This window comes from Solea solea, chromosome 20 (assembly GCF_958295425.1).
Source record: "Solea solea chromosome 20, fSolSol10.1, whole genome shotgun sequence".
Lineage (NCBI taxonomy): Eukaryota > Metazoa > Chordata > Actinopteri > Pleuronectiformes > Soleidae > Solea > Solea solea.
The window spans coordinates 11,907,566-11,919,364 of NC_081153.1; the positions used below are offsets into that span (position 1 = coordinate 11,907,566).

The 11,799-nt window shown below is 41.3% G+C and overlaps 1 long non-coding RNA gene across 1 annotated transcript; it reads left to right on the forward strand.

Moving 5' to 3' along the window:
• The first annotated feature begins 3,845 nt into the window (after positions 1–3,845).
• LOC131447580 (uncharacterized) lies at positions 3,846–7,640 on the forward strand. The gene is made up of 5 exons (XR_009234056.1): positions 3,846–4,421; positions 6,051–6,086; positions 6,214–6,375; positions 6,484–6,573; positions 7,290–7,640. It is a non-coding gene; the product is annotated as an uncharacterized LOC131447580 (long non-coding RNA).
• Positions 7,641–11,799: the final 4,159 nt, after the last annotated feature.

An 11,799-nucleotide genomic window follows, 5' to 3' on the forward strand; every position in this document is an offset into this window, starting at 1 on the left:
CACAAATGACAGGTGAGTCACACGCAAACACATGAGGGCCCAACAAACCCTGAATCTTATCACACTTCCCAAACTGACAGCCTTTACCCTGTCAATACACGTGAAGACAGACAGCTCGGCAGACACTCATTTGTATTTGACGTCAACATTTGACGCCTTTTTTTCTGCTGAAATGAAATGTTTAAATCCATTCAAGGCACTGCTCATTGATCAGATGCAACAGATTTTTTTATAAATCACCATGACGAAACCTCACCTCTATGTAATACTAGATATTCTTGTTGCCACAGCAAAATGGTGTCGAGTAACTCTTTATTTACCTTACATGACATAGGCATGCAGTCCTCATCCTCTGTGATTGGATCAGTATCTGTTGTCATTGTGCGCTGGATATGTAAATCCAACACGACCAATGGACAACAGTGTATGGTGCACTTCGCAGGGACAAGCCAGGAAAGCTGGAGTCAATCTGGATTCTGCATGCAGCTCCTGCATTACAGAGTTCACAGGAGGGTCAAAAGTGTCACCACATACATCACAGCTGTAGCAGAACGGCACACACCGTTACCATGGCGATCGGCCATTTTTTCCCCCTGCTGTTCTAAGCCAAACAGTGGTGGGTGGGTGTCGAGATACAAAAAAAAAAGGACAAAAAGGATTGTGTGCACTGTCTTATGTGTGTGTTTCAGAGTGCACGTAGGTGAAGTGAGTGTGTTTATTTGATCAGGCGTATTTCAATTACAGCAGAAGAGACACGTGTGTACCGTCCTTGTTTGGTCTGACTATCTGTGGTCTCAGCTGTACTCATCAGGAGCGCAGCGCAACAATAGCTAAGGTGCCCGCGGTGGGAGCTGCACAGCGTGATAAAACTGGCAGAATGATGGTGTCAGAAGCTCCATTGAACATAATCAGGCTGTGGTAGATGGGCTCAGCTCTTGGGTTTGGGACTATAAGTCTGGCGATTAAACATGCATGGGGAGAATCCTTCATCACAGGCGAAACAAAGCCGCCCTGCCCTTCCCACGTGTTCCAACATCGCTGTGGAAAAAGCTTGTTTCCTTGGCAACCAAACTGGATCTCTTTGTCAGAGGAATGGGGAAGGAAAGGAAGGGTGAGATGGTGAGTGGAGGCATGACACGCCACACTGACCTCCACCTGACCTCTAGGTGAACATGCCATGCTGGTTTCCTGCTTTCCTGGAGTTAAAAAATACGATTGGTTGTTTTTGATGAAACAAAGACGAGGCCCGTTCCGTGACTGAAGAATCAGACAAATACATTTATTTTATTTAAATTTAGCAACCATTCATTTTTTTTTGCACATCATCAGCTCTTCCCCTGCTATTGTATCATACATCATCTCTGAGTGGTGTTCTCTCATTACTCCATGCTGACAGACACTACTGCATAAATGCTTTCTTAAAAGGCAACATCTTCTCCTCTACTGCCCCCAGTGGCCAAGTTTGAGGCCAGTGAAGGTGAAATGGCAAGAAGAGGAGACCGGGCTGAGTGAAAGAGAAATGACTCAAGGCAGGGAAATTGAGGATGCAGTTCAGAAAGCATAGTGGTGAGAAATAGACAATGGCTTATTAATACAAGCAGCCAGACAAAGACAGGAAGAGAGAGGACAAGAGACAACGTGAGACTCTGCTTTTTATGTGGACCCATGGCTGCTCCCATGGCAAAGTCTGTTACTGTGGCAGTAATGCTAACCTAGAGTTTCCTTAATGGGCTTAATGACATATGGAGCACAGATTGCAGCAGGAGCCGGCTCACTTTGAAACCACTGTCGCCTCCCTCAGGGCTTTGCAAGCAGTACATTAGGAAAACATGGTGAGTCAGGACACAGGTCAGAGCTGGTGAACTGTAATGGCTTTCAGATGATAGTCTTTTTGTGGCCTGGACATGTCTTAGCATCTGAATGTAAACAGCTGTCAGCAGGTGTAATACTTTCCTTTTCTTTTCTTTTTTTCAGTTTCAAGTGAAATGCACAGGATAACTTCTTAACTCTATTCCCGTCAATGACACCACATGATGATGATATGCCCTCTTCTGTAAATTCTTGCCACTGGCCCAAACGACATCTCCCTAAGCATCTCCCAGCGGTATATCACCCGCCATTTTGTTTCAATTTGTTCCCATCACAGATATCGCTTCCTCCTCTCAGCCCTTTCAGTCCGTCCACATCTCACTTGTCTGGATGTCATCTTCCCGTGGACTGTTACTGATGATATCAGACTGCTGCTGGCATGTGCGGCGCGAGGAAGTGGAGCTAAAGGGCTTTCAAATGCTTTATTGTGAATGCAACCTGTCAAGAGCGGGGAGATCGGGGGAGATTTGATTAGTACACAACTGCAGCCGTGGAATCAAATGTGTTTAAATAGGGGAGAGAATGTTATTTGTTTCTCCGCACGTCTGTGAGTGTGAGAAAAAGTGTATTTACTTTCATTTAAGGATTTGCACCAGTCTTATTAGATGCCCTTGAATCATCCTTATCTCTGCGAGTCCTTTTATTTTAATCCTTGCTCCCATTCCACTTTCCAGTTTCCCTTTCTCCACATCGCAGCAGAGGAGAGGGTAACACTGCCTCTTTCGGCTGGAAACGGTAAATGCGTTCCTCTCCGGCAGATGAATGATGTCAAACAGACACATTTATATTCATTTAGGACTGAGGAGGAGGAGAGCCCATCTGTAACGGATGTGATAGGAAACGCTACGTGTGAGTGTGCGTGCGTCTGTGTGTAGGTGTATGCACACGCATGTTTGAGTGTGCGTTCCAAGGTATCCATCGTTGGTGATAAATGGATCATGTTATTGTGTGAGTTGATACCGTGTTTGTGGATGTGTGTGTGTGTGTGTGTGTGTACGTGCGTCTGTGTGCAAGTGAGGTCATTCCCCGGTCACTTGTTCAGGCTGCATGATGAATGAAGAAGAGAGGTGCCTGCAAAGCTGGGGAGATTTGGGAGAAACATTGTTCCACAGGGTTAAAAATGGTCTTGTGTTGTGCCAGGGGCTGAGGAAATGTCGCTAAAAAATGTAAAGCTGCTATTTCAGCGGGTGTTAATCATATCCAATGTTTAATATAAATTCCAACAACGTAATAAACTAATAAAATATTTAAATCACCAATTTGATTGCGCTGATTTGCACAGTGAGATATTTTGCAAGTAAATGTCGTATCAAAAAAAAAAAATGTTCCTCTCCCATTATGAGCCGTTCTTTTTTTTTTTTTTCCTACAGGAGAGGAGAGGTGGAAGTGGCAGTGTTTGGTTTGGACGGCAGACCTGCGGGGTCAAAGGCATCTGACTCAACCAGGAAGTATCAGGTTGCAGTAGACAGGAAGTTAGTTGAGAAAACAGGAAGGACTTAACGCAGAGGAGGCTACTGAAAGTCAGCAGCATTCGCAGCCATCAGTGTTTGTCAGCACTGTCTGCATGTGATGTGTGTGTGTGAGAGAGAATAGTGTTTGTCCTTCTTTTGTTATGATACTGATCCGTATTTGTGCTTTAATATTGAAAAAACATTATTTCATTAATATTTATTTATTTTGTTTTGAAAGGTCTAGTGTGTAGAATTGAGTATTTACGTTATTTTCATTTGGCAGAAATGTAATGAAAGATTATCATACTTTTGTGTAAAAATATAAAATCCCTTTATTTTATATTTTTTATTTTTTTACAATAGCACACAACAGACACACTAAGCATATTTTGAGTGTGCTAACTTAAGGCTACATAGGTTTTCTTATTGTTGGAAGGGTGAGGTGAGGTGAGGGATATTCATGCAACTTTACTAGTGAATGTTCCCAAACTTTACACACTGTGCCTTTAACTTCCACACTGTAAAACGCTACAGCCCCTTTTAGTTATGTCAAATTAATACTTCTATTTAACTCAAAGAGCTCTGACAAGTTTTGGATTTTAAACTTAAGTGTGCACGTTTTCTGAATTTAAACTTTAAGTTCTATGTTGTGTTGACAATTTGACACCTTAGGCTGATCTTGATGTGTTCACTTAACTAGAATTTCTGAGTTATGATTAAATTGTGCGTGGGTGGTGAAAAGGGCGGGCTTTCATTGAGCAGGGGTGAGGGGGGATGGCAGGTGGCAAGATGGAAAAAAAAGCAGCTATTACTTTTAATCTTGAAAGAAAATCGTCTTTAAACCGTGGCAAAGTTTAAAGGTATATAAAATAACCTGTCTGCACATACAGCTAAGTTTTGTGTTCACAATTATGAATCTATAATCTATAAATATAGAAAAAAAGTGGTAAACAAAAGAGGACTACTTTCCATGGCGGATGGATAATATGCAGCGCTACCTGATAACAACCTGTGAATAGAGGCGGACTCATTTTCTCATCGAGTTGGAGCAGCAGGACCCCTAAAGGAGAGGAACTTTCCTACTGATTTACCTTACCGAAGGTGAGTTTTTATATATATCTTTTGATTAAGTATGTGTAAATCAATCTTAATGTTGTGTAAAATGATGTTTGAATGTAGATTTTAGTTTTTAACTGTAGCTGAAAACTTAATTGAAGTCGATAATAAGCTAACTACCGTGACCTTGTTAGACTCATTGTGGGCAAATTTCCTTAACCGCGCCTTTTCTAAAAAACTACATAATTCAAAAACATTAACCAATTAGGTCCGTTTTTATATATATTTAATATGCCTGGTTTTTAGCTAGACGGAGAGAGGAGATATTCATTTGCGTCAGACCTTCGTTTAATTTTTTTTCATTTTTTTTTTTTCCAATGTAAACCTGTGTTGTCAGTTAAACACGTTATTAGCGGAGTAAAAGCAAACCTCATTTTAACGGCGGCAATTTTTTTTTATCGCGAGATCAACGTTCCTTTTGGCCGAGCAAAATTTGTAGTTTTTTCACCTACTGTTGCAACAACTAGTAACGTTAAAAAAAACTACAACACCACACCGGATATAGCTAGACCGGAAAGAGTAGTAGGTGAACGTTACGCTTTGAGTGGATGACAGCGCTCCTCCGTCTCCAAGCGGGCTCTGCGTATCCAACACAGCCTGGATCATTTCTCGCCGCACTCCCTACATCCAAGTAATGATGTATGCAGTGTTATCAACTAAGCTGGCAGACCCCCCCAAACCGTAGTAAGGATACGTCCAAAGACCGCTAGCTCCTTTAGCTCGGGTTAGCTCGTTACGGCAACAACACACTAAATCGTGGGACTTTGTCTGCGTTGAAGAACTGCACTTTGTTCACAGCACTGCAGGGTGATACACAGCCTCTCTTATTATTGTGCGGCTCTCACAATAAGAGGAATAACTCAAAAATATGCAAGGTGACAGAGATATTAACCTGCGGCTGGCTAATGTATGTCTGATATCATGTATGTATATGTGCTATGTAATGTCTCTTCGTAGAATAAGATGTGTAATAATAATTAATCTAAAATAATATTTTGACACATTTTGGCTTGAACAAATATTGCGTCTCCTGCAATTTGAAATTGCAGTAAGCTGTATTGCTATTTCAATAACATTTGTATTAATTGTTCAGCCCTACACTACAGTATATGCCAATATTGTTTAAAAATAAAAAAAAACATTTGCAGAAAGTAAGCTGATCCACTTTTCTATGTTGATAAGAGCTTTGAAATGAGAAAAATAATGGGACAAAAAGAAATCAAGGGACATTTAGAATAGATAAAAATGTGTGATTAATTGCGAGTTAACAATGACATTAATGTGATTAATCGCAATTAAATATTTTTATTTTGACAACACTAGTAATCACCTGATGTTTCCGTCAGTCACTATTGAATTAAAACGAATGTTGCTGTAGACTAAACTGGTTCCGTCTGTTGACGTGTGTCTTAGCCAGCAGAAAGAGGGTCAGTGATGCTGTGGGACTGGTAGTCACACTCATGATATAGTTAAGTCTATTATAGTCTATCTATAATCAGTCTATTGTCTCCGTCACCAACAGCAACACTGCATAAAACAAAAGTAAATGTGTTGATAATTTTGTGTAATATGCCTACAGATAAACAATTAATATATGTTTTTCCCAATTTTCAGATATCTGCAAGAATGGGCATTTAATGAAGTGGAAATGTAAGTTTTGTCCATTCTTCAGTGCGCAAGGAGCCTTTAATGTATTTTCATTGTCTTTATAAAGCTTTATGCAGCTCCAATTTCTTTCTCTCATGCCCCCTTTTCTGTATTTTGTCATTTGTTTCAGCTGAGTGCCGAGTTCGACAGAGTTGTCACCAAAAACCTGCTGGAGTCATTTCTGGAAGGACTAGATGCCACAATGGCAAGTCTGTTGGAGATCTACAAAGCTGGGGTGGCATCAAAGAGGAGGTCAAACCTGAGCAGTGTTCTACAGTGTCTTCAACAGGAGGTATGGACTGTTCAGGAAAACAAATCTAATTTCTTATAAGTATGTACCAAAATAAGATGATTATAGAGGATTCTATTGCATTTACATACTCTTGCCTTTTTTGTGTAGGACACAAACCAACACAAAAGAACAGCTGCCTTACTTGGTCGTTTGCACTATCTGGCTGAGGATTCGTCAGATGTAATAAGGATGTGTGATGTAAGTCAATGTATTTACTAGGGCTGGAGAAATTACTCGATTAATAAATTAATCTTCATCTACTTTGATAATTGATTAATCGGTTTGAGTATTTTTCTTTAAATAAGAAAAAATAAGTTTTCTGATTTTTCAGCTTCTTAAATGTGAATATTCACTGGGAATATAATTTCCAGGTTTGAAGAACACTGATCAACATTTTCAATGTTTACTGACATTTTATTGATGAAACAACGACTAATCAAGAATTTTGAAAATAGTTGTTATTTGCAGCCCTAGTCTTTTATACAGATTTTTTTTTTGCCATAATTAAAATATCTACAATATTCCAACTACCAAGGACTAATCTGAAACTGTCAGTCTTTAACATATTTAACAAAATCTTCTACACAGAATTTACAGTAATAAACTTTGCTAATGTCATACTGTATCTCAATCTTATTTGAGATTGGGTATTAGTGCAGACCTTGTCAGAATAAAGGTTCAACCACTGTTCAGCATCGGTACATGTTATACAAAACAGTACAATTTAAGAAAGATACAGCAACCTGGCCCTCAATAGGCTGTATTAAAGGGGTTTATGTCTGTAAAATGTTTAAGTATTGATAAAATAATGAGATGTCACAACTGTTCTATCAGTATATTTTGACGTTCATAAAAATGAAAAAAAAACATGTTTTCCTTTATGAGACTTTAATTGTCTTTATCTTCGTCATCAGGCTCATGGAGAAACCCTTGATGAGAGGAATGCAGGTTGGACTGTTAATTGGACATGAGGAGTCTCTGCACGGTGCATTTGCTCTCAAAGTCTTCAACGTGGCTGTGGTGGTATAAGAGACAATCATTCTTCATGACCTACAGGATGTGCCCACAGGCTTCGCCATGCTGATGGGAGCAACATACTGCCTGAACCTCCAGTACCCACACCACATTGGGCCAAATTATAATGTGGAAATGTATGATACTTAACAACTTGTCTTTGGTGTGGTTTAGACATTTTGGCTGGTTTTGTTAGCACAGCTGTTTTTTAAGCTGCTGTTTAACGTGGTTCAAATAAATGACTGCATGAGCTGCAAGAGTCGATTGTGATTATTTCAAATCATTAAGCTTGATAGCATTAGTCAAAATAAAATAGACATTCAAATTAAAACAAATATGAAATTTAAATTTTATTAACTTGATTGTTGTCAATATAATATAAAATAGTTGTATCAACTTGAAATTGTAATTTATTATAATGCAGAAAGTGACTTTTACATCTCTGTAAATACAGGATATTTATTTGTTTGAACTTGCTGTAACGAGTTGAACCACAAAGCGATTGAAAGTTGAATCAACTTTATAACTAATAGAAGAATGTTGAGATAACTATACCACTGCACTTTACTCAACTTTATTAACTTGAGTTTACTAGTCAAAACAAGGATAATGCTTAAGTTGAGTTGAATTGCAATTCTAAGGCAGCAGGTGAACTTCCGTTTGCAAGTTGAACAGCCTAAAAATGTCTTACAGTGCATGAATGAGAATGAATACTGGGTGTTAAGTGTGTGTGTGTGCGTGTGTGTGTGTGTGTGTGTTTGAAGAACTGTGCCTCTAACCAAAATGTGTGTCTGTCTGAGAATATGTGCCCGGGACAGTGGTCAGGCAGTAGTGCAGCGTGGGATCGAAGTCCACACCTCATCCTAAATTATTCATCCTGTCAACTGCTCTGTCCAGCATCGCTGTGGAAACCTGCTGACCAAAAGCTTTACTCCCGTCCCCACGGATTCACCTCTTCATCCCCTCCTCAGCCCTCACTTCCTCCTCTCTCCCTCTCTCTCATTATCTCATCCCTGATCCATTCATTTGCAGCCTCGCTCGGCCTCACTCCCACTTTTGAGTCTACCTCACCTCTCCCATCTTTTCATCTGTCTTTCTTCTAGTCCCATTATTCAGTATATCTGTCTTCCTCATTAGTCCTGAACTCCCACTGACTCTCTCTTTTCCTCTAGCTCTTTCTCTCCCTGTATATCGCTATGCTGACACTCTCTCCTCTGCTTCCACCGTGTTTGCTGACTAAGATTATAATGTGTTGGCTTTGTAGGATGTTTATGTTTGTGTCTTTGAAGTCTGCCCCAGTGGCCTCTTGGAAGACAGCCATAATTCTAGTGAGCCGCCAGAGGTTGCTCAGCGTTCTGTGTGTGTGTGTGTGTGTGTGTGTGTGCCTATTCATCCTCACAGATCTGTGAATGCATGTGTGCACATGATCAACTCTGAGTGCAGTGTGTGTGCGCGTGTGCGTGTGCGCGAGTGAGTCAGTAATTGTGACATGGCTCATACATCATAGCCAGAGCCTGTTTGATTGCAAGCGGAGGGGCCCGGTGATTAATCGTCGGATTCAGCTTCCTGGCCCGAGTTGTGACACCCGGTCACAGAGCATCTGTACTGACACACCCCCCTAGCCCCACAGCCCTGCTCCAATGTACCCACATACCACCTACACCCCCTATACACACACCCACTCACACCCACATGCGTCCACCTCACTCCCTCCCCAGTGGTCCATTACCTTGTGCCCTTCTCTTGCCTCTAACACTCTTTACTATTTCCTCTCCCTCCACACAGGTCCTGACTCCCTTACTTCACTGCCTCCTGCTTTATTTTAGCCCACCCTCTCACTTTAGTCCCCCTTTCTCATGGTCTAGTATCCCCCACTGTATTTTTAGTGCTCTGCTCTCTCCACCTCTGCACTGCCTCATCTCACTTCACTTCTGTAACCTTTCCTTTTGAGGCCATTTCTGCGAAGCCCACAGCTCCATGTTAACCAAAGACTCCCTGTTTTGATCCTATCCTTGCAGCTTTGCACCCTTTGCCCCTAAGCGCTATTCCCTATAAGATTATGTGTACAAACACCCAAAAACATAGACCTAAAATACTGTGTTTTTCTGTCATACTTGCCATATGCTGGTCCTTGCAACAGACTCCAACACCACCAACTGTCTGCATTTTATCCCCTAAGGATTATGTCAAACAGTAAAAGCACAACATATGTACATAGAATGAGTTCTTCATTTCCTAATGTACACACATTAACCCTGTATGGTACGTCAACAAAACATACACAGCATACTTCCACTTCCACCTGCTGGCAAATGTCAGGTCTCCATGGCCCAAAACAGCATTTAATCCTGGAAACAGGCAAACGCAAGGTCCAAAAAAGACCTGCACTAGCAAACTGAGCAAAGAACTCAAAAAACGAAATATTAATTTTTACATTTTTGAACATTGCACTTGAAACGATGAAACCAAAACACTGCTGAACACAAACAATAAATGAAAAGACAATCATCTGTCAGTAAATGCAAGCAAAACACCATTAGTAACATCTACAACACATCTACTTAAAGTGGAACATTGCAAGTCTGGTCACTTCATTGCCTTTGTTCCATTCCGCTGTCTACCACTTTATCCTCACTGTTGTAAAAACCCATCGCTGAGGCCTCTTAGCCACGTACATTTTTTTCTCAACAGAACCAACAAACTCAAGCTGTGTGTGGAGCCATGTCCATGCCGGTCAGCATCCGGTTTGCATGCGTCTGTGTTTATCAATTCTTGCCATTCGGAAAAAGCCGGTGCGATGTTAACCAGTGTGTGGCCCCTCGCTCGGTCAGACAGTCGTTTCCTCTTCCTCTGACAGCGTTTTATTCTGTTTCTTTTTCGCCCGCTCTGCCACAATGAACGATTAAAATAATGCTATCGCTACCTTGATCTTATAGCCGGTACTTGGCTGTGTGTGTATAGTGACATTAAACAAATTGTGTTTCTTGCAAGACCTTCTGATTTTTCTCCGGGTTAACAAACGGTGGGGGAAGTGGATACAGCCCTCAATCCCCCCAAGCCATTTCACCATCACAATGACTCCGAAGCTGTTAAATTAGGGTAAAAATCCTGCATAGTTCTGCTTTAAAGAGCCTGTCCACAAGACCACAGGTTCCATGAACATGTGTCATTTTAAACAAAAGCCGGTTGACTGCTCAGCACTGCAGGTTTTAGTAAATACACTATCAACTCGACAAGGAGTTGACAGAGTAATTGGAGGGGTGTAGTTCCTTCACAGATCACCTATATTCTATACACAGAGACTGGCTGAAAATAAACAACAATGTCCATGCTGCGATGTTGCAACTGCGCTGCTGATTTCCATAGTTCTTTGATAACAAACTCTATCAGAGGTATCTCGGTATCTTTAGCTACAGAACAGAAACAGAAAATAATATCCTCGGTCGTTAACAAAGGAGGAAAATCTGTTTGTGTGAGCAAGCAAACTAGTAAAAAGTGGTGTGTGTGTGTGTCTCCATGTGGTATCAGGATGAGGGATGGTCCTGCCAGCGATCAGCCCAAGCCTGGACTCAAGCTCCTCACAAGGATTCCCTGCTGAAACCATTAGTCTGGGCATTAAACACCATTAGAGTGCACACACACACACACACACACACAGAGTGTGTGTGTGAGAGAGAGAGAGAGAGAGAGAGAGAGAGAGAGAGAGAGAAGTATCAAATATATGTATGAATGTGTAGCTGAATGCATGCATGCACACACACACACACACACACACACACACACACACCGTTGTGAGTGGTGGAGAGTGTCTGCCAGACGTATTGGCTGAAGCTGAAGGGAAAAGAGCAATAAGACTGGAGAACTTCACAAAGAAAGAATGATGAAAAAAGGAGGAATGGGACATAGACCGAGGGTAGAAGGGCGTTGAAAATCCACTTTTGCTTTAATGTCTCATTTCTCTTGCTATCATCCACTCTATTTGCGTTTTCTAATGCATAATTAATTAACGACAAGTAAGAAATTAATATCCTGGATGTCATGGGTATTCTTTTTGTAGGCTTACCTCATCTGCACCTTTAGTGCACGTTCATTTTTCTTTTCTTTTTTTCTTTTTCCATATGTGCATGTGTTTATTACCTGTTTGTGTATGTATGTGTGTGGTGACATGTCACTTGCTTGCCGGAGTGAGTCTGTCCCCAGCGGTCCGGGTGTAATTGGGTTAGAGACAACCAGGACAATGTGACACCTGCAGGTCTCAGCTGGGCCTGTCCCTGCTAAACTGGCCTGGAGTCAGCTGGAGCTCTGTCATCCGGACTCGCCTCGGCCAGGGATGGTCATTCTGGGACCAGATCCAGGGTTAGAGGCTCCACCGGGCACAGCACAAATATCATTCTAAATCCTAACCTTTTG